Below are 22,739 nucleotides of genomic sequence, written 5' to 3'. Positions count from 1 at the left end.
GACGTCCAAAATCGGGTTTCGATTATACCAATTTGGACGTTTCTGGTGGAAGGACGGCCATCTTCCGATTTATGTCGAAAGATGGACGTCCTTCTCTTTTGAAAATGAGCCTCAAAGTGACTCACCCCAGAGTCACACACACAGAGTCAGGACTCGGTTCCTTGCAATTCTAGAATGGTGAAAGAAGGCAAAAAGTCAAACTATGTGCCTTCAAACTTTAGAATCATTTTCAAATGAAAAACTGAGATAAGTGCCTTGAAATGTTGAAACTAATTTTTTAGAAAAAGTTGGTTGAAATCACACATTGAAAAAAAACATAAAAGTTACAAAAAAAGCTTTATAAAAAGGAGGTTTTAGTACTGGAGTCCATACAGAGCCGGCACTGAGAAAAATTGTGTGCTGCTGAGCGAGGACATTTGAATAATAATAATTATAATAACTAAAAATTTGAGAATTGAAAGGAACATTGAGGTTTGAAGTAGTCTCACAATGAGGAGGTTTTAGGAATTTTCAGTTTGTTACTTTATGAAAGAAGGGAAAGGCAAGCTTTAAAGGTACCACAGGACTTAGGAAGAAAGCAGGTGCATAGGAGAAGAAAAGGGGAGGAAATGGGTGTACACACCTGGCTGCCAACAGACCACACACTTTCGAGTGCTTCTCGGCCCCTGCAGTCTGATGCTCGGTGCCTGCTCTAAGTACTGCAGACTGTCCTTGTAGCCCAGGTACCTGCAGGTGTTCTCCAGGTTAATGCTGTGCTTCATCCTCGCTGTCTTCTTCAGCTCCTTCAGTCTCATTCCGTAGCGGATCTTACACAGAAAGCTGCACAACCATTCCAGAAGCTGGTCGTGGGCTGCCAGGAGGAAAGAGGGAAATACGGGCCATGCCCAGAGCTTCAGATCAGAGTTTGAGAGAGCAGTCTGGTTGTGTATCATTTGAATCAAACTGGGGCAAACCTCAGGTTTTACTTCCCTTTCTACCCCTCCAGGTCTATCCTCTCTTATCACAGGGGAGATTAAACTACAGGTCCCAAAGACATAAAGTGGGGGAGAAGGAGGCCCAGCTATGCCTCCCTCTTCTGCCATGGATCCCAAGGGAAAACACTCATTGAGAGAATGATTAGGGGGCTGTCATATTTTGATGGGTGGGAATTTTGCCCTCCTCCCTCCCCTCCAGTAAATCTACCCTCAGGTCTTTCTGTACTGATGAACGCAACTGAAAAATCAAAATGGCCGACTTGGTACAATTATAGGAGGACAGAGAGTGTAACTTCCATATCGTAATGTTAAAAGGGACGATAGAGAGAGAGAGAGCTTGGAAGAGAAAAAATTATGATAGTGGAGACCAATGGAGTGATGTCTCTCAGAGTTAATGTCTTTATCAGGTGGATCACAAAATACTTACTCAGCAAATGGTAACATGACTCTGTGGCCAGAACTCCAGGAGTGGACTTCAGTTCTGCAGACGAGAAAGAAAAAAAAAATCAAAAGTTTCAAGATTAATTCAGTGACTGTTTGTTACTGAGCGAGAACCAAGATTAACACCATTCAGGTGCTCTGGGAACAGGTGGACCTCAAGGTCCACATAGAGATAGGCCGACAAGCCTGCCGTCTTTTTTTTAACCAAAATTATTTGACAGAAGGGGGAAGGGTTATCATTTCAGACAAAACAAACCTAAAATACAGGAATTTGAGTTTCGTAGAGGACTTCACAAAAAAGGTGACAAGGATAAATTTAAAATTTCCATCTAAAGGAGGTAGAATTAGAGGGAACCAGACCAGCTCAGGCTTTCCTTACCTGCCTTGGGAACGTTGGGGAGATGCGCCTTGCTGCCTCTTGTCCAAATATCTGGCTTGGAGAGGTGGATGAAGCTAGGCGCTGGCTGGAAAAAGAGGCCTTTTCCTGTCCCATGGTTAATAGTAGATTGAGTTTTTGGTGCGTCTATGAGAAGAACGAAGAAACTCATTGAGAAGATAAAAGACAAGTGGAAAAGTCATCAACAGAAGATGCGCCAGAAAACGGAAGGAAAATAGGACAGAGGGGTCAGCTGAATAATGGAAAAACAGGATGGAGGATTTAGTCGAATGACAATTGGTACCACATCATGTTATCATGTAAAATATCTACTAGGGATGGGCATTTGTTTGCAACAATATTGCACATCTGGTGAATAGAAGCAAGACTGAGCAGTTCCTGTATATCCTGCCAAATTCCCAATATACCAGCTTCACACCCCTTCTGCCTCGAAACCCAGAATTGCACAGTTCAACTAAAAATACAGACGCTCATACATATTTTACGTAGAAGAGCAAGCCTTCAGAGGGAAGACAAACCTGGAACCTCATCAGAATTTCATGTACAGGTTATCTAATGAAATCAAAATGTAAAAGTATGAAAAATGGAATCCCCTTCATGTTGCTCACACTTCTGCACTTTCCTGGAGTCTCCCTCTGCTATTTTCAGTCCCTGCACTCTCTGATTTTACTGGAGTCTCCCTCTGCTATTTTCAGTCCCTGCACTCTCTGATTTTACTGGAGTCTCCCTCTGCTATTTTCAGTCCCTGCACTCTCTGCCTTTTGCTGGAATCTCCTCCCATTTTCTCTAGCTAGCAGTGACAGGTTCAGAGTATGAGACTCTAGCAATGTCTTCATCCCACAGACATATATCCCCAGGATGCAAGCAAAGTGCAGCTTTGCAAAATGACAGTATTCACCTGGTTTCCACTGCTTCTTCTTGAACACAGAGTGGAAGTCGAAGTGCCTCCTTTCACCTGTTTTAGGGGATAGAGATAGGGGGGAATCATGAGAAGGGATGAAGGCAATGTTGCCCTTGCCAGAGTAACCCAGTGATCCCTGCGGCCCCTCCACTCCCCTATGCAATTTATTTGTTACATTTGTATCCCATATTTTCCCACCTATTTGTAGGCTCAATGTGGCTTACACCCACCTCCATCCTTCACTCTTAAACCCCTCCATCCTCAAATGGGCTTGAGCTGCTGAAGGTCAAACATGGCCTTCGAATGGGGGATACAGAAGAGTAATCCTATTATCATGCTACAAGGCTGGGAAGCACCATCTTTGCACAAAGAGAATAAAGAAATACTTGGAAAGGGATAACGAAAGAGAAAACACCTGGCCAGATTGAGAGAGAGGAGAGAGACAGGCACAGGAGCCAACTTTTCAGAATTATTATGGGGGGGGGGGGGGGGGTACTAAGCCCAATGGAAATAACCCCTTCCTGGACACATACAAGGAATTCTCTCAAAAATGGGGGTGCTCAAGCACCCACAGATCCGGCTCCTAGACAGGAGACATTCCTGGAAGGAGTTAGAATGACACCTCATTCCTACTACACCTGAGCTATCTGGAGCTGGAGCGTCATAAATTTGAAGTACACAGCCCAGAGGTAAGACCTCCGGCCTTCTGAACAGTTTCACCAAGTCTAGGCCACGTTTCCGGGTCCAGCACTTTCTCAGAACCTTGATTTTCTCTGCGCAAGGTAAACTTCTGAGACACTGGAATACGAGCAGGTATAAGTCTGGAAAGCAGAAAAAAAAAGGAGATATAGGGTGGACTCATACAGACTCTCACAAGCTTCAGTCCCAGCACTGTCACTCCCTCACCCTCCCCAGCACTGTCCCTGTCTTGGGGATACACAGGGGGCATCAGTCCCCAACAGTGTCAGTCCCTCACCCTCTCCAGCACTGTCCACATCCTGGGGATACACAGGGGGGCGTCAGTACCAGCGCAGCCAGTCCCTCTCCCTTCCCCAGCACTGTCCCTGTCTTGGGGATACACAAGGGGTGTCAGTCCCCAGTACAGCCAGTCCCTCTCCCTCCCCAGCACTGTCAGCATCCTGGGGATACACAGGGGGCTTCAGTCCCAGCGCAGTCGGTCCGTCTCCCCTCCCCAGCACTGTCCCTGTCTTGGGGATACACAAGGGGCTTCAATCCCCAGCAGTGTCAGTCCCTCACCCTCTCCAGCACTGTCCTTGTCCTGGGGATACACAGGGGGCTTCAGTCCCCAATACAGCCAGTCCCTCTCCCTCCTCAGCACTGTCCCTGTCTTGGGGATACACAGGGGCCTTCAGGCCCAGCACAGTCAGTCCCTCTCCCCTCCCCTGCACGGTCCCTGTCTTGGGGATACACAGGGGCCTTCAGGCCCAGCAGTCAGTCCCTCTCCCCTCCCCTGCACGGTCCCTGTTTTGGGGATACACAGGGGGCTTCAATCCCCAGCAGTGTCAGTCCCTCACCCTCTCCAGCACTGTCCTTGTCCTGGGGATACACAGGGGGCTTCAGTCTCCAATACAGCCAGTCCCTCTCCCTCCCGAGCACTGACCCTGTCTTGGGGATACACAGGGGGCTTCAGTCCCCAGTACTGTCAGTTCCTCACCCTCTCCAGCACTGTTCCTGTCTTGGGAATACACAGGGGGCTTCAGTCCCTGCGCTGTCAGTCCCTCATCCCCCCCCCCCCCCCGAGCAATGTAGTGAGAATGTTAATAAACAAGCATCAGACCTTCCTTTGGGATTGGCTTGAGCTCTGGTGGTCCCTTGAATGAATGCTTGGAACGCTGCCCTTTACGGCCGCCATGGGGGTTCCTCTTGTACCCTGCGCCCCTAGAGCCAGCCCTACCTGCTGGCATCCTCACTCCTGCTTAGTGCTTGAAAAAGCTGAGCTTAGGTTTCGGTTTCGTTTCTCCCCTCCTGCTAGGGGTTGGTTATATATATCTCCCTTTATCAGATGCTGACTGGAGCTCCAGAGGGACATAGGAGGCTTGTCCTGGATTTCTGACGGCCTCATCCTAGTGCATTAGTGGATCTGCAGCGCTGATTTCAATGAGTACCTCGGGGACTACAAATTCCACTTCTGCTTTGGGATGTGAATTCAAAACAGCTCCCTCAGTTCACTTGACAGCTCTGCTAGCTGGAATACAGAAAGCAGTGACTGTCCTGCATTATACGTTCAGGGTCGTAAGAGGGACAGCTCCCAGGTTCTGGTACCGGTCTGCATTTTTCCATTTCTGACCTGGTGGCAGGACACCACAGATTCTGTGGCTCTGGCTGCTCTTTCTTCTCTTTCCTCCAGAGTCTTGTCTTTTGATTTTTTTTCCTCTCTCCCTGTCTGGATTTTGCAGGTAAACTGACATCCTGAGGCAGCCATGGGCAAAGAAAGTGTTAACTCTGAGAAATAATTATATATATATAAGAAATGATATTAAAAGCTTGAAGTTTGAATTCTTTTCACTTTGCCAGCAAAGTAGTGAAGGAATGCAGGCTGGAATTAATTAGAGTCTAGTTTGGCCGAGCTAAGGTTAGGAAAGGTCAGTGAGAAATGAAACTCTGCCCCTTGTGAATTGCCAATGCTAGCTGGCACATCTGTAAATTATTAGGCTTACTGAATAGTTTTGTAAGCAGGCACGAGCCAGACATATGACATATTGTAGTTTAAGAATAGGCTGAAATACTATTTAGAAGTGCTTAATATGTAGATAGCTTAGATATAGATATATCTTATAAGATATATCTGATTATGCTTATTTTAGAATATGTTGTATTCTGTGTAAATTAATAATTCTGTGTAGGATGTTTGTTCAACTCTGTGTTACTTTTAAAATGATCCTTTGTCTGCTGAGTAGGGCTACAGTGAAGGGGGGCCAACATGTGTTTTGAATTAACTATGGTCTTAGCTAGTTCTGTGTATGGAGCTGAGAGGTGAAAAAGGTCAGAACTAGTCAGCTCTCTTCTCCTTGATTAATTATAGGTAAAATGCAGGAATGGTCTTGGAAGTAATAACCTGATATGTATGCTATTAATTAAGATTGGCTTTTGACCTCTTTAATGAATGCCAGAGTTTAGTTAGCAGTTAGTACTAGGAATATGAGAAATCAATCATAATAACATGTAAGAGACTGGAGACCAAATGTCTGGCTTAAGGGGCCCCAGGTCAGAGGTCAGTTTAGGATGTCTGGAACCTATGTAACTGATATTTCAAAAGTAATGATTGGTTGAGGCAAGGTAGCCAATCAGTTTCTTAACCAATTGGGAGTAAAGGGGGCTAGGCTAGGAGGAGGGCTTAGGACCCTATTTAAGTGGGAGCAGAAGCAGTTTACGTCAGAAGGAGCTCAGAAGAAAGAGAAGGACAGAAGGAACAGACAGAAGAAGGAGAAGACAGCATAAGAAGAGAAGCAGCTGAGACAAAGACACAGAGAGCTGAGAGAAAGACCCAGAGAGCTGAGAGAAAGACACAGAGAGCTGAGAGAAAGAGAAGAGAGCTAGAACTGATGTCCTGCTTTGTTTGCTGGCAAATAAAGAAGATTTCTCTCTCATACTGGTGTGTGCTGTCTGACTCCTGAAGTATCACAAATTCCTATCTCAATTCCTGCAACAATTCTTGGTGGCAGCGGTGGGATCCTGAATCCTGCATTAATCCCAGCACCCAACTGACTGGAGAACATTCGCCGGGTATGTATTTTGTATTCTGTATTTTGTATTGTAATCCTAGCTAGGAAGTTGTAAACCAGCCCCTCAAGAAGGAGGGAAGGAGAATCTGATCAATTCTCAGCAAAGGCCCTAGTACCTTCTAGTCGCGGGGACTAGAAGCGAAAACGCTTGAGCTTATCTGTATTTGAGAAATCTGAAATTGTTGGGTGGGATTTTCTGTATGGAATGTGTGATGAGTGAATGATTAAATGAGTGCGGACTTCTTATAGCTGCATTTCCAATTAACGCGAGTTCAATTGGTCAGCAACGGAAGGAAGCGATTGCTGTCTGTCTACCTAGTGTCTCGAGAGTGCGGACCCCTTACTGCACTTTCAAAAATTCCCCCCCTTTTTGTGTGTTGTAACTGTAAGCATTATGGGTGGGACATCATCTAGACAAATTGTTACCCCCCTAGATTGTATGCTTAGAAATTTCAAGAAAGGTTTTTTAATTAATGATTATGGACAGACTTTAAGCTCAGGTACTTTAAGAACCTTGTGTGAAGTTGAGTGGCCATCTATGGGAGTGGGGTGGCCCCCTAGTGGCAGCTTAGATATTGAAGTAATCCGGAAGGTATACAGCATAGTTGTAGGAGAATCAGAATATTCTGAACAACTCCCTTATATAGATTCCTGGGACAGCCTTGTGACTGACCCTCCCTCGTGGTTGAAAACTTATATGGGATCCCCAGTAAAATTCATGTTAGGTCGTGTTCAAAGAAAGATTAGAAAATCTAAACTAGAAGAGGGAAAGAGCCCCAGGAAGCTTACCACCCAATCGGTGGCTTCCGCCCCTACCCTGTCCGAGAAACCCATACTCTCTGATGACCCCTCAGACCTTGAGCCACCACCTTATGGCCCATTGTTGGGGTTCCGTGCCACCCCCAGAGATCCACGCCGCCCAGCCCAAGCCTCTCCAGCACAGGCTTCTCCGGATAGTTCTTCCCCTCCTGTGCCAAACCTGCCACACCCTAGGTTGGACTTTTCACCTGGCCTCTACCCTTCTGTGCCACATCCTCCCCTGTTAACCTCTGTAGACCCACTTTGGGCTCCACTCCCTGACTCCTCAACTCCTGACAGCCCAGCCTCTCCCTCTAGTACCCCTACCCACTCATTAGGGGCCCGGCATCCCTTTCAATGGACTGAATCACCTGTGACCACCTCTCAGTCTATGAGTACCCCTCCCCATCCCTCAGGATTTCAACCTACCTCCACTGAATGGGTTAGACCCGCTGCAATTACCTTTGAGCATGATAGGAGGGTAGCTCCTAGCTCTACCTCAGGTTCCATTCCCACCTCCTCGAGGGTTCTGCCACTCCGACAGGTAACTACCACTCGACCGGATCCTAATAATCAGGGTCAGGTTATACAGGCACAGGCCTATCAGTATGTACCCTTCACAACCACTGATCTCCTGAATTGGAAGACGCATTACCCCTCTTATACTGAAAAGCCTCAGGCAGTGGTGGACCTAGTGACTAGCATTATGGCCACCCATAACCCAACCTGGACTGATTGTCAACAACTTCTCCTGACCCTCTTCACAACTGAGGAGAGGCGGAAGATTTTGCAAAATGCTGAGGCCATCACGCGAGAGCGTGTTCCCGACGGGACACAGGATCCAGAGGGATGGGTTAGAGCTCGGTTTCCTCGCGCAGCTCCAGCTTGGGATCCAAATGATGGGCAGCACTATGAACTGTTGTCTGGCTATTGCCGGGACTTACTGGAAGGTATGAGGAAAGGCATAAAGAGGCCCATTAATCTGGCAAAGGTCTCTGAAATTCTCCAAGGGGCAACTGAATCCCCTGGGGCCTTTCTAGAGCGACTAATTGAAGCCTACAGAACATACACCCCATTTGACCCTGAAGCCCAAGAAAACCAGAGAATGGTGAATAGCGCATTGGTGGCCCAGAGTATGCCAGATATCCGGAAGAAGTTGCAGCGTCAGGAGGGATTCGCAGGGATGAATACCACCCAGCTAATTGAGATCGCAACCAAGGTTTTCATTAATAGAGATCAGGAGGTGCGCCGAGAGGCTGACCGGAAGATGCAGAAGAAGGCCGACCTTTTAGCGGCAGCCATTACTAATTCCACCCTTAACCGAGGTCGACCTCTAGCTAATGGGAAGCCAAAGTGGGACCCCGGACCACCAGCCAGGCCCCGAGATTCCTTCAATCAATCCCGGCCAAGGGGGGAGAATCCCAGACCAAGATTGGAGAGGGATCAATGTGCTTATTGTAAGGAAAGAGGGCACTGGAAAGATGAATGCCCCCAGAGGCGCCAGGGACTGAGAAGGGGACCAGGAGATCGAGGAAGCCGAGGCCGAGTTCGAGAGGGAAGATATGAGCCTCCTGAATCTGACATCATCGGGATAGCCGAGATGGCAGAATGGGACGAATAGGACAGACCGGGTTCCTATAAACTGGGCTCCCAGGAACCTATGGTCAAGTTAACTATAGGGAGCCGCTCAATTCCATTCATGATTGATACAGGAGCTGAACATTCTGTTGTGACGGAGCGATTAGCGCCTGTGTCTGGAAAAACTGTCCGAGTGGTGGGAGCCACGGGGGTGCAGAACCGGAGGCCTTTCCTGACAACCCGTAGATGCCAATTAGGCTCACACATAGTCACTCATGAATTCTTGTATATGCCAGACTGTCCAATCCCTTTGTTAGGTCGAGACCTGCTGTCCAAGCTTAGGGCCCAAATTTCTTTTGACTCTGATGGCCAGACTTCAGTCTCCTTTCGGCCCCCGACATCCAGCCCTAAGGGTATATTGAGTTTCTGTTGCCCTCTTGAAGAAGAATGGCGGCTGCATCAGTCACATGGCCAAGTTGACCTACCCCTGGCAGACAGCTTTCAGGTCAGTGGGGTATGGGCAGAAGATAATCCCCCAGGGTTGGCCCGAAATATTCCTCCTGTACATGTAGATTTACTTCCAAGTGCCCGGCCAATCCATCTTCGCCAATACCCAATTCCCAGAAAGGCTCTGGAAGGGATTCAAGCACATTTGAATCGTCTGTTATCCCATGGAATTATTCGACCTTGCCAGTCTCCATGGAATACGCCACTATTGCCAGTTCAAAAGCCAGGGACTGAGGACTACCGGCCAGTCCAAGACTTACGAGTGGTCAACAAATCCACTATCTCATTACACCCTATAGTGCCTAATCCATATGTCCTGCTAGGATTGATACCTTCTGGGGCTACCCATTTCACAACACTAGACCTAAAAGATGCCTTCTTTTGTATTCGGGTGGCCCCCGCCAGTCAATTGCTTTTTGCCTTTCAATGGGAAAACCCAGTAACAGGAAGGAAGCTTCAGTATACATGGACTCGCCTGCCACAGGGGTTCAAGAATTCCCCCACCATTTTTGGGACTGCCCTAGGACAAGACCTTAAGACTTTTAAATCTGAGCCTTCCAGGCGAGTTTTACTCCAGTATGTAGATGACCTCCTGATTGCAGCAGTGACCCAGGAAGAGTGTTTTGAGGCTACTAGAGAATTGCTGGAGCTACTCTTGGATGCAGGCTATAAGGTCTCACGCTCAAAGGCCCAACTCTGTCAGTCAGAAGTGAAGTATCTGGGCTTTTGCATTTCCCAGGGAAGTCGGAGACTGGATGCTAGTAGGAAGCAAGCGGTAGCTGCAATTCCCCAACCCAAGTCCAGAAGAGAAGTTAGGGAATTTCTGGGAGCAGCCGGATTCTGCAGAATTTGGATTCCAAATTTTGCATTGATGGCGAAACCCCTTTACCAAGCCACAAAGGGGGGTGAAAAGGAACCATTTGAATGGGGACCTACTGCTCAACAATCCTTCATTGCCATAAAGAAAGCCCTACTCCAAGCCCCTGCGTTAGGCCTTCCTGATGTGGAGAAACCTTTCTCACTGTATGTCCATGAGCGACAGGGGGTTGCTCTGGGTGTGCTGACCCAGATGATGGGATCCTGGCAGAGGCCTGTTGCATACCTGTCTAAACAGCTGGATGGAGTGGCTAAAGGATGGCCAGCCTGCATGAGGGCCATTGCAGCAACAGCCTTACTGGTCCAGGAAGCTGATAAGTTGACCTTGGGGCAAGAACTGGTTGTTAAAGTCCCCCACGCAGTTCTTACCCTCATGGAGTATAAGGGCAACCACTGGTTTACAAATAACCGCATGGTTAAGTACCAAGCTAGCTTGTGTGAGAATCCACGGATACACCTGGAAACAGTGGCTACATTCAATCCCGCCACTCTTTTGCCAGCATCTGAGGGACCACCGGATCATGACTGTATCCAAACCATGGATGAAGTGTACTCTAGTCGACCAGATCTTAAAGATGTTCCATGGAGGGACCCAGATGTAATTTATTTCACAGATGGAAGCAGTTATGTGGAGAACTCCATGCGATTGGCAGGCTATGCTGTGGTGACAGAGGACAAGGTGATAGAAGCAAGAGCCCTGCCCCAAGGAACTTCAGCCCAGAAAGCAGAACTTGTGGCCCTCATACGAGCTCTGGAGTTAGCAGCAGGACTAGTGACCAACATTTATACTGATTCTAAGTATGCTTTCACAACCCTACATGCTCATGGAGCTTTGTATAAGGAAAAGGGACTTATAAATGCTGCAGGCCAACCTGTTAAGTATGGACCTGAAATACTTCAGCTGCTAGAGGCTGTGTGGGCCCCTAAGAAGGTAGCTGTTATTCATTGCAGGGGACACCAAAGAATAGATACTCCAGTGGCCCGAGGGAACCGCCATGCTGATCGGGTGGCCAAGGAAGCTGCTCGAGGACCCCCAGCAACTACTGTGACTCCCCTGTTCCAAATTCGATTGCAAGAATGGACACCTATGTATACCCAAGTGGAAGAGAAATGGGCTCAAGAAGAAGGTGCAGTAAGGAGACCTGATGGCTGGTTACATCTCCCTGATACCAGAGTTCTGGTGCCACGCCACCTAGCTTGGCCTGTAGTGTCTCAAGCTCATGACCTATCACACTTAGGGAAAACAGCACTAGCCCGTCTACTCAGTCGAGTAGTGGTGCTGGAAGGATTGGATAGTCTGGTTGCCACTGCCTCTGCCCGATGTACTCTCTGTGCCCAGATAATGCCCGTCAGGGACCCCGTATTCCACCAGGAGTTCAGTCTAGAGGTCTAACACCCTTTGAGTCCCTAGTTATAGACTTCACAGAAATGCCCAAGAGCGGTAGGCTCCGATACCTCTTAGTCATGGTCTGTACCTTTTCTGGGTGGGTGGAAGCATATCCTACAGTCACTGAGAAAGCCACAGAAGTAGCTCGAGCCCTCCTTAGGGATGTCATCCCCAGGTATGGACTGCCCCTTGCCATAGGTTCAGATAATGGTCCCGCCTTTGTTGAAGCTACACTTCAGGCCCTGTCCCGCGCATTGCGCATTACCTGGAAATTGCATTGTGCCTATCGTCCCCAGAGTTCAGGGCAGGTTGAGCGAGCAAATAGAACCTTGAAAAATAGCCTAGCAAAGATTTGTCAGGAAACCCAATTGAAATGGCCACAGGCATTGCCACTAGCCCTCTTTCGCCTCCGATGCACCCCAACTAAAGGAACAGCCCTTTCTCCCTTTGAAATTGTGTATGGGAAGCCCCCAGCCATTTTACAGGGAATTAAGGGAGACATAGGGATTTTAGGGTCTGCCCAGGTGCAGGAGCAGGTAGCCCTCTTGGGTAAGATAATTTCTGAGCTTCAGTCTTATGTGAGAGAAATAAACCCTGTCCCCTTCCAGGCTCAGGTACATTCCTTCCTGCCAGGGGATAGAGTTTGGGTGAAAGACTGGAGGCTCCAGCCTTTGGGGCCCCGATGGAAAGGACCTTTTACTGTTTTGCTTTCTACCCCTGCAGCTGTGAAGGTCGCAGGGATAACTCCATGGGTCCATTGGTCTCGAATTAAGTCTGCTGACCAGACTGAGCCCAGCACGGATCAGACGGAGCCTAGACAGTGGAGAGCAGAAAGAGATCCAGCGGAGCCATTGAAGTTGCGCCTGACCCGAACCAAAGAATCTACTAGCTGAAAAGAAGGGTCAACTGCATACTGCAGGAGCGGCTGAACTTCGGCTTCATACTGAGACTCTTTCTTGCCGGATTCTGGCTTTCCTGGAATTTGAAAGCTTGATCCTTATCAGTTGAGGGTCTATCCCAACTGGTATAAGAACTCAAAGACTGAGAACATTATATGAGAGTAATCTGTGATTAGCACAGACTGTTGAAATATTATTGCTTAATTAGTTTGCTGTATTTGTTTTAGATTAGGAAGAAAGAAAATGTTAGTAGTTTGGATGCTTTTGTTGTTTTCTACTCCTTGCCTCCTTGTTCCTAATACCCCAACTCGCTCCAACCTTTGGTTACACTCAGTCCAGGAACTAATTAGCCAAGCAAAGATTACTTCCCCTTGTATTGTGTGTTCCCGATTTTCTCCTTATACTACAGATGTCCCAGCTGTTCCTGTTCCTGTGCAACTCCCAGCTCTTATACCTCCCTACTTTTCGAGTTCAGGCCCTTGGAGCCAGGATTATACTTGGTGGTCCTTTTATAATGCTACTTCCCCCTCTGACTCTTCTCTAAGGCCAGTTTTTACGTCTCCCTATCCAGCTTCTGGAGTGTTTTGTTTAACAAGAAGCATCTCAACTGTTCTTCCCATTCCCTGTAACTATACTAATGTTCTCCCAGAAAAAGGAGAATCTGTGTGGGTAGTTTCTCCAGGTACTCCTATGTGCCCTGCTACCATACCTGTAGATTATGACCCAGGTGATTATCTGGCTCCTAAGCGTACCACTGAGAAGACTATAGTGTCCAAGCTTATTTTCTACTTTCATAAGTCCCCGGGGTATGAAGAGTTACTAACAAATGAGCAGCCTGTCACAATTGGGGATTGGCGCCTATGGTGTGCAAAGTCTCCATTTCGTCTTCGTTCCCCCTGGGATAGGGGCTCGCATTATGGGCACCCTAAGTACCCTGTCCAGCCTGAGCCAACATTTATTGGGAACTTTCCTCACCCTCTCCTTGGTCATTACTGGCTCTGTGATAATGTCCTCCACATGATTCTTCCCTCCACATATGATTTTTGTGTATTGGTAACCTTGAATTATTTTCCTAAAGTTATTCCTCTTAAGCCACTATCCCCGCACCGCTCTAAGCGAGAGGCTTTGTCCTTACCTTCCTCCGTTGCCACAGAGGATGAGGCGATTGAATTAGCCCTCCAGTATATTAATTCTACTTATCCTCTGACTAAAAAGAGACTTGTAGCCCTTTCTGCCACAGCCTGGATTCCAATTGGGGGCCCGGTAGCGGGTATTACTGAACTAGGTATGGCTACCCGGAGACTTCAATCCCTACTCCATGTTTTAGTTCATGAGCTGAACGTGGTAGTCAATGCATTGCAGGATCAAATTAATGAATTAAGTATAGTTTCTAGGTATAATCGTATGGGCCTTGACTATCTCTTTGCAGCCCAGGGTGGTCTCTGCACAGTGCTAAATTCTTCAGAGTGCTGTACTATTGTCATAAATAGGACGCATGTAGTTAGGCATGCTATGGATAAAGTCCTACAGTTGGCTAGCCTTAATGTGGAGGATTACCGAGGAGGATTAGATCTTACCTCCTGGTGGTGGTCATTGACCTCCTGGATACGTCCCTTGTTCATTTCCCTAATAGTCTTAGTTTTAGCAGGGTTTTTGTTTTGTTTCTTGGCCTCATGTGCTTCGGCAGTATGCCGTCGAACCTTAACAAGTAGGGTAATGGTGATTCACAAGTCTATTCCTAGTTAGGATCACTATAATCTCCAGAGTTTGAGATGTGAGACTTATTTCTGCATAAGCTGATTTTAGTCTCAAAGGGGGGAATGAGGCAGCCATGGGCAAAGAAAGTGTTAACTCTGAGAAATAATTATATATATATAAGAAATGATATTAAAAGCTTGAAGTTTGAATTCTTTTCACTTTGCCAGCAAAGTAGTGAAGGAATGCAGGCTGGAATTAATTAGAGTCTAGTTTGGCCGAGCTAAGGTTAGGAAAGGTCAGTGAGAAATGAAACTCTGCCCCTTGTGAATTGCCAATGCTAGCTGGCACATCTGTAAATTATTAGGCTTACTGAATAGTTTTGTAAGCAGGCACGAGCCAGACATATGACATATTGTAGTTTAAGAATAGGCTGAAATACTATTTAGAAGTGCTTAATATGTAGATAGCTTAGATATAGATATATCTTATAAGATATATCTGATTATGCTTATTTTAGAATATGTTGTATTCTGTGTAAATTAATAATTCTGTGTAGGATGTTTGTTCAACTCTGTGTTACTTTTAAAATGATCCTTTGTCTGCTGAGTAGGGCTACAGTGAAGGGGGGCCAACATGTGTTTTGAATTAACTATGGTCTTAGCTAGTTCTGTGTATGGAGCTGAGAGGTGAAAAAGGTCAGAACTAGTCAGCTCTCTTCTCCTTGATTAATTATAGGTAAAATGCAGGAATGGTCTTGGAAGTAATAACCTGATATGTATGCTATTAATTAAGATTGGCTTTTGACCTCTTTAATGAATGCCAGAGTTTAGTTAGCAGTTAGTACTAGGAATATGAGAAATCAATCATAATAACATGTAAGAGACTGGAGACCAAATGTCTGGCTTAAGGGGCCCCAGGTCAGAGGTCAGTTTAGGATGTCTGGAACCTATGTAACTGATATTTCAAAAGTAATGATTGGTTGAGGCAAGGTAGCCAATCAGTTTCTTAACCAATTGGGAGTAAAGGGGGCTAGGCTAGGAGGAGGGCTTAGGACCCTATTTAAGTGGGAGCAGAAGCAGTTTACGTCAGAAGGAGCTCAGAAGAAAGAGAAGGACAGAAGGAACAGACAGAAGAAGGAGAAGACAGCATAAGAAGAGAAGCAGCTGAGACAAAGACACAGAGAGCTGAGAGAAAGACCCAGAGAGCTGAGAGAAAGACACAGAGAGCTGAGAGAAAGAGAAGAGAGCTAGAACTGATGTCCTGCTTTGTTTGCTGGCAAATAAAGAAGATTTCTCTCTCATACTGGTGTGTGCTGTCTGACTCCTGAAGTATCACAAATTCCTATCTCAATTCCTGCAACAATCCAGCTCAGTTTGTGTCTACCATATTTCTGTTTCTAATTTGTGGTACCTTATTCTCTGTTTTTCTCTCTTCTCTTTGGGAAATGCGTCTCATCTCCCTTTGGATTTTTCTCAGTACAGGAGGAAATGCATTTCTGCTTCTCTCTCTCTGCTTCTTGCACTGCAGACAGACTCGAGTCAGGGTTTCCAGCTCAGTTTGTGTCTGCACATTTCTATTTCTAATTCATGGTCCCTTACTTTGTGTATGAGGGTCTCTCCTTGTTCTGGTCTCTTATTCTCTGTTTTTCTCTCTTCTCTTTGGGAAATGCATTTCTGCTTCTCTTTCTCTGCTCTTGCACTGCAGACAGACTCTGACATCTCAGGGTTTCCAGCTCAGTTTGTGTCTGAAGGTTTCTAGTTCTAATTTGTGATCCCTTGTTCTCTGTTTTTCTCTCTTCTCTTTGGCTTTTGCTCAGGCCAGGAGGAAATGCATTTCTTCTTCTCTTTCTCTGCTCTTGACGTGACAGGGTTTCCAGCTCAGTTTGTGTCTGCAGGTTTCTATTTCTAATTTGTGGTCTCTTCTATGTTTTTCTCTCTTCTGTTTGGATTTTACTCAGTACAGGAGGAAATGCATTTCTGCTTCTTTCTCTGCTCTTGCACTGCAGACAGACTCTGACATCTCAGGGTTTCCAGCTCAGTTTGTGTCTGCAGGTTTCTATTTCTAATTTGTGGTCTCTTCTATGTTTTTCTCTCTTCTGTTTGGATTTTACTCAGTACAGGAGGAAATGCATTTCTGCTTCTTTCTCTAATCTTGCAATGCATACAGATGGCATAGGGATCCGTTACAGCCTGACTCGTGTTTTCATCAGATGAGCTGTATTGGGAAAGGGATTTGGATTTAGCTCTCTCCTTTCTCAAGATTCAGGTACAGTATTATTTCCCTAATTTTGTACCTGAGGGTTAAGATCATAAGGAGCACCAGTGGGATTTGAACCTCGGCTTATCTCAGCCTGTTGAGGTGCTGTCTCTCTCCTGTGGCCTGTGATCACCTTGTGGGAGGCGGGAGAGCAGGCAGCGTGATTCTGGAATAAAGCAAAGTCCTTACCACGTAAGCACCTGGCGGTATGCCTCGGTCAACCATCAGACCACCTAACAAAGCCAGCTCCAACCTCGGTCCTGCTAACTCAGTAAATTTGGTTGTGTACCTGGTTCACATTCCACAGAGTGAGCATCGGATTTTTGCCTATGCAGGACACTTGGACCCGGGGGTAACATACAGAATAGTTCTTAGGCAGAATTTTGGCATTTAAGTACTTAAGTATTGCCATACTGGGACAGATCAAAGGTCCATCAAGCCCAGTATCCTGTTTCCAACAGTGACCAATCCAGGTCACACATACCTGACAAGATCCCAAAAAAGTACAAAACATTTTATGCTGCTTATCCCAGAAATAGTGGATTTTCCCCAAGTCCAATTTAATAAAGATCTATGGACTTTTCCTTTAGGAAGCTGTCCAAACCTTTTTTAAACCTCGCTAAGCTAACCGCCTTTACCACATTCTCTGGCAACGAATTCCAGAGTTTAATTACACGTGGAGTGAAGAAAAATGTTCTCAGATTCATATTAATTTTACTACTTTGTAGCTTCATCACATGCCCCCCTAGTCTTGGTATTTTTGGAAAGAGTAAACAAGCGATTCTTGTCTACCCGTTACTTGTACAGGTGTCTGCATGCATGCATAAATATCAATATTCAAAACATTTATGCATGCAATCTGCATGCAAATGTTGGCGACAGTGTTACAGAATTACCCCTCAGAGTCTACATTCTTCTAAAAGACCTATAGCCACTGTTTCTGTGCTCTAGTTTCTCTGGAAACCTGACTGCTGTGGATCTTGCATGTCATAATATCCCAGATGATTTTGAAACTGCCTCCCTACGATGGTTTCCATCTACTTTGCTATACCTCCCCTACCTTTATCTGCCACTGCCCTGAGGATACCAGATATCAGGATTTGTTGGTATAGGGCCTTATCTACAGTGGTAAGCAGCAGAAACCTGCATCGTTCTGTTCCACGCATCTTGTTCCCTCTATATATCTGCACTTGGTCCCTCATAAGTACTGCCACACTGGGAAAGACCAAAGGTCCATCAAGCCCAGCGTCCTGTTTCCTACAGTGGCCAATCCAGGTCACAAATACCTGGCAAGATCCCAAAAAAGTACAAAACATTCTATACTGCTAATCCCAGAAATAGTGGATTTTCCCCAAGTCCATTTAATAATGGTCTATGGACTTTTTCTTTAGGAAGCCGTCCAAACCTTTTTTAAACTCTGCTAAGCAAACCGCCTTTACCACGTTCTCTGGCAACGAATTCCAGAGTTTAATTACACGTTGAGTGAAGAAACATTTTCTCCGATTCGTTTTAAATTTACTACATTGTATCTTCATCACATGCCCCCTAGTCCTAGTATTTTTGGAAAGCGTAAACAGACGCTTCATATCTACCCGTTCCACTCCATTCCTTATTTTATAGACCTCTATCATATCTCCCCTCAGCCGCCTTTTCTCCAAGCTGAAGAGCCCTAGCTGCTTTAGCCTTTCCTCATAAGGAAGTCGTCCCATCCACTTTATCATTTTCGTCGCCCTTCTCTATACCATTTCTAATTCCACTATATCTTTTTTGAGATACGGCGACCAAAATTGAACACAATATTTGAGGTGAGGTCGCACCATAGAGTGATACAAAGGCATTGTAACATCCTCATTTTTGTTTTCCATTCCTTTCCTAATAATACCTAACATTTTATTTGCTTTTTTAGCCACCGCAGCACACTGAGTAGAAGGTTTCAATGTATCATCAATGACGACACCTAGATCCCTTTCTTAGTCCGTGATTCCTAACGTGGAACCTTGCATAATGTAGCTATAATTCGCCTTCCTTTCAAATCTACCTCTTCAAGAACTATATGAATAAATATCACCAAAACTCTACAACTGAACACAAAAGCTACCACTACCTTTTCCACTTCAAATCTATCTCTTCAAAAACTCTATGAATAACCAAACAAACTATAGATGTCCTCGCCACATTGCACATCAGTATTGTAACTCCACCAAAATGTAAATTGTAAGCCATGTTGAACCGAAACTTGTTTTTGGACAATAGTGGGATACAAGAATGAATAAATAAATAAATTTAATAAACTGTACCTGTTGTTTAGCGTCTTGGGTGAATCTCTTCATTAAAGCATTCCCTTCCCATCTCTGATAGTCTCAAAATACTAGGTGTCATTATTGATAGAAATCTTACACTTCAGTCCCAAGTCAACTCCACCGTAAAGAAAATGTTTCATTCAATGTGGAAACTCAAGCGTTTAAAACCTTTCTTCCCAAGAGATGTTTTCCGCAATCTAATTCAATCAATGGTATTAAGCCATGTTGATTACTGCAATGGAATCTATGCAGGATGTAAGGAACAACTCACAAAGAAACTCCAAACGGCACAAAACACAGCAGCCAGACTGATATTTGGTAAGACACGATTCCAAAGTGCCATACCACTCCGTGAACAAGTGCACTGGCTTCCTATCAAAGAACGCATCTCTTTCAAAATCTGCACCTTGGTCCATAAGATTATCTATGGAGTAGTCCCAGATTTCATGATTGACCTATTCAATCTCCCAATTAGAAATAGTACCAGTTCATCACAGACTTACCTGAATCTCCATTACCCAAATTGCAAAGGACTAAATTACAAGACAACCCATGCGTCCAACTTCTCTTACATAGGCACGCGCCTGTGGAATGCATTGACACAAGTGGTGAAAACAACTTATGATTATCTAAAATTCAGAAAGTCATTAAAGACCCACCTATTCGGAAAGGCATATCCGAATGACCCAACTTAAATGACTCAACCCTGCAACACTTCACTATTAAAGATCGTATTGGACATTAATGAACTCTTTTACCTCAACCCAACTTGATTGAATCTTATCTTCCCTATCCCAATACATTTTGTACCTATCCTGAACCAGATTTGGCGAATGCCTTCATGGTAGTATGTAAGCCATATTGAGCCTGCAAATATGTGGGAAAATGTGGGATACAAATGTAACAAATAATAATAATAAAGCCCAATAATGAAATAAATAAATAAGAAACAAACAAACAGTACCACAATTCCTGGGACAACAGTGACATCTGTTGGCCACGTGTGAGAATGCACCTGGCAGAGAAGGCTCACTTGTCCCCACCTAAGTCTGCCCCTGGTTTTCCTTTCTACACTACCCTGACCATGGACTTCTCCCAACCATCAGTGGACAAGTTTAACCACCTGCACAATACACAGTGGCCAATCCGTTCTGTCTACACCGCTAGAGATATATCCCAATGTGACTACCTGCAGGAGTCTCTCCTCCCCTAGGAGTCTTTATGGTTTTCCTTTAGGTTTTCTACCATCTTTGTAAAAGAACTTCTTTTACAAAGATGCGCTGAAAAATGGCTTGCAGTAGTGTAGGTGTGGCTTACAGCCAGCCGTAGACCTAACGTTAAAGAATTTGGGCGGTAAGGACCTGTCGGGTTCTTGAGGCAGAACCGGAATTTGTGAGCCCTTGGGCCACTGCCGAGGAGCGGCAAAGGCAGGCAAGACTACCCTGGAACTGGATACACAGAGCAGGACTGGAACTCTGGACTGGAGTAGTACTGAGGCAGGCAACTAGAATAGGCAGAACAGGAACAACTTCACCTGCGCTTCACCACCATTCCTCTGGAGTTGAGCTCCAGAGTGCGGGTGGCCAGCAGGACTTGCAGGATAAGGCAGGAACTGAAGATCCAGAGGACCCACCCTGGGGCTGGGATACACGAAGGAAGCTAGGCAAAATACTAGACTCGGACTGAAAGCTGCACGCAGCCACTAAGCCAGAAACACAAGACAGACCAAGGGGACAAGACGTACACAAAGGCTAGGCAGAGACAGGGTTCAGGATATACACTCAGGATATACACACTAGCTAGGCAGAGACAGGGTTCAGGATATACACTCAGGATATACACACTAGCTAGGTAGAAGCAAGACTCAGGAAATACAAGCAAGCTAGGCAGAAACAGGACTCGGGATATACAAGCAAGCTTGGCAAGCAGACAGAAGACGCAACCAGGAACTAGCAGTCTTTGGGCAGGCAGCAGACAGAGGAAAAAACCAGGAGCTAACAGAATCTTAGGGCAGGCAGCAGGCAGAAGAATACACTAGGAGCTAACAGAGTCTTTGGGCAGGCAGCAGGCAGAGGAATAAACCAGAGATAACAGAGTCAGGGCTGAAGCTTCAGCAGCTCCAAACACAGACAGAGAGAAAATGGCTGAAGCTTCAGACTCCAAATGCAGAGCAAGGCAAAGGAAGGACTAGCAGTCCACAGACACAAAACAGAAGAGCAAAAGCCCACACGGAAGGACTAGCAGTCCACAGACACAAATAGCAGATGGGCAAGAGCCCAGAGAAAGGCTAAGTAGCAGCGCAACAGTGCACTCACTAACCTCATGACCTTTTGGCATAACACTCTTACTTACTATGCAAAGGCCCTGAATGCAAGCACAGCACTTCTTTATGAAGGCTTTCCCTGATGATGTCACCTACTGCAGGACAGGTGCAGGGAACACACTCACACCAAGGAGAGGCTTGGAACACATAGGAAGAACAGGCAGGAGCCATCTTGGAAGCTGGCACAAAACAAGCGGGAGCCATCTTAGATGCTGGCTCCTCAGAGAGGCATAGCCCACACAGGTAAGGTCTAGTGAAGCAATCAGCACACAGAGACAGAAACAAAACTAACACAGAAACAGACAGAAGCCAGCACAGATGCTGACCCCCAGAAATAAGGTAAGTCTGAGGGTGGTCACGACCACAGACGTGACAGGACCTGTGCATGTCCGCTACGCGCGCCAGGAAAATAGAAAATATTTTTCAGACGCGTGTATCGGGCAAGCGCCAAAAATGAGATTACCGCAAGAGCCACACAGTGGTCGGGCGGTAACTCCATTTTGGCGTGCGTTGGGCGTGTATAGGTGTCTATGCGGCTCAGTAAAAGAGGCCCTAAGTTGGCAACAGTGAAACTAATGAGAAGACATATATTTGTCAACAGTGAAGCCATTTTGCTGTACAGCTCAAAGCTACGTATTAACTTTATTGGATTTTTCTTGGCTGTTGGTAGAAGTTTTTGATTTGAATTAAAGAGTTAAAAAATATTTCCTTCCATACAACCGTTGTTAGGAGGTTTTTCTAGACCTATGACGACTTTTTTGACTGATCACATTAATACTGTCCCCCTTCTCCTCCACTGCTAACTCCAGGCTTCGTTCCTTTTCTCTCGCGGCACCTTATGCCTGGAATAGACTTCCTGAACCTATACGTTTAGCTCCATCTCTACCTGTTTCAAATCTATGCTAAAAACCCACCTTTTCACTCCTAGCTTTTAGCTAGGACCCACACTTTTAGCTCCTAGCTACTACTCAATTGCCCTCCCCTTGTCCCTTCCTTCCTTCTCACCCATTACTCTTCATCACCTATTACTTCATTACCCATTACTTTTCATCACCCGTATCTGTCTTGTCTGTCTGTATTATTTAAATTGTAAACTCTTTTGAGCAGGGACTGTCTCTTTGTGACAGATGTTCGGCGCTGCGTACGTCTGGTAGCGCTATACAAATGCTAATACTAATAATAATATGTGTCTTTGAGCCTAATATTGTCGATAAGGTCTTAATGAGGTCTTTTCCTCTTTATATTTTAATAATTGACAAATTTTGATACCTGTATTTCCTGTAACTTACTATAACAAGTATTTACAAGTGTTTTGTGTATTTTGACATATGGTATTTTGATCCTTTCTTTTGGTTGGTGGACGTGAAGCATCTGTTTACACTTTCCAAAAATACTAGGCCTAGGGGGCATTCGATGAACCAACAAAGTGGTAAATTTAAAACGAATCGGAAAAAATGTTTCTTCACTCAACGTGTAATTCAATTCTGGAATTCTTTGCCAGAAAATGTGGTAAAGGCGGTTAGCTTAGCAGAGTTTTAAAAAGGTCCATAGACCATTATTAAATTGGACTTGGGGAAAATCCACTATTTCTGGGATAAGCAGCATAAAATGTTTTGTACTTTTTTGGGATCTTGCCAGGTATTTGTGACCTGGATTAGCAC

The 22,739-nt window shown here is 45.6% G+C and overlaps 1 protein-coding gene across 1 annotated transcript in view; it reads left to right on the top strand.

Moving 5' to 3' along the window:
- The window catches only part of LOC115466521 (sulfotransferase family cytosolic 2B member 1-like), a 1,032,539-nt gene that overhangs the window by 570,231 nt on the left and 439,569 nt on the right, over positions 1-22,739 (top strand). The gene's annotated exons all lie outside the window — the stretch shown is intronic.

This window comes from Microcaecilia unicolor, chromosome 3 (assembly GCF_901765095.1).
Source record: "Microcaecilia unicolor chromosome 3, aMicUni1.1, whole genome shotgun sequence".
Classification (NCBI taxonomy): Eukaryota; Metazoa; Chordata; class Amphibia; order Gymnophiona; family Siphonopidae; genus Microcaecilia; species Microcaecilia unicolor.
The sequence above is the reverse complement of the archived record's forward strand: the minus strand, read 5'-3'. Positions and strand labels throughout refer to the sequence as shown.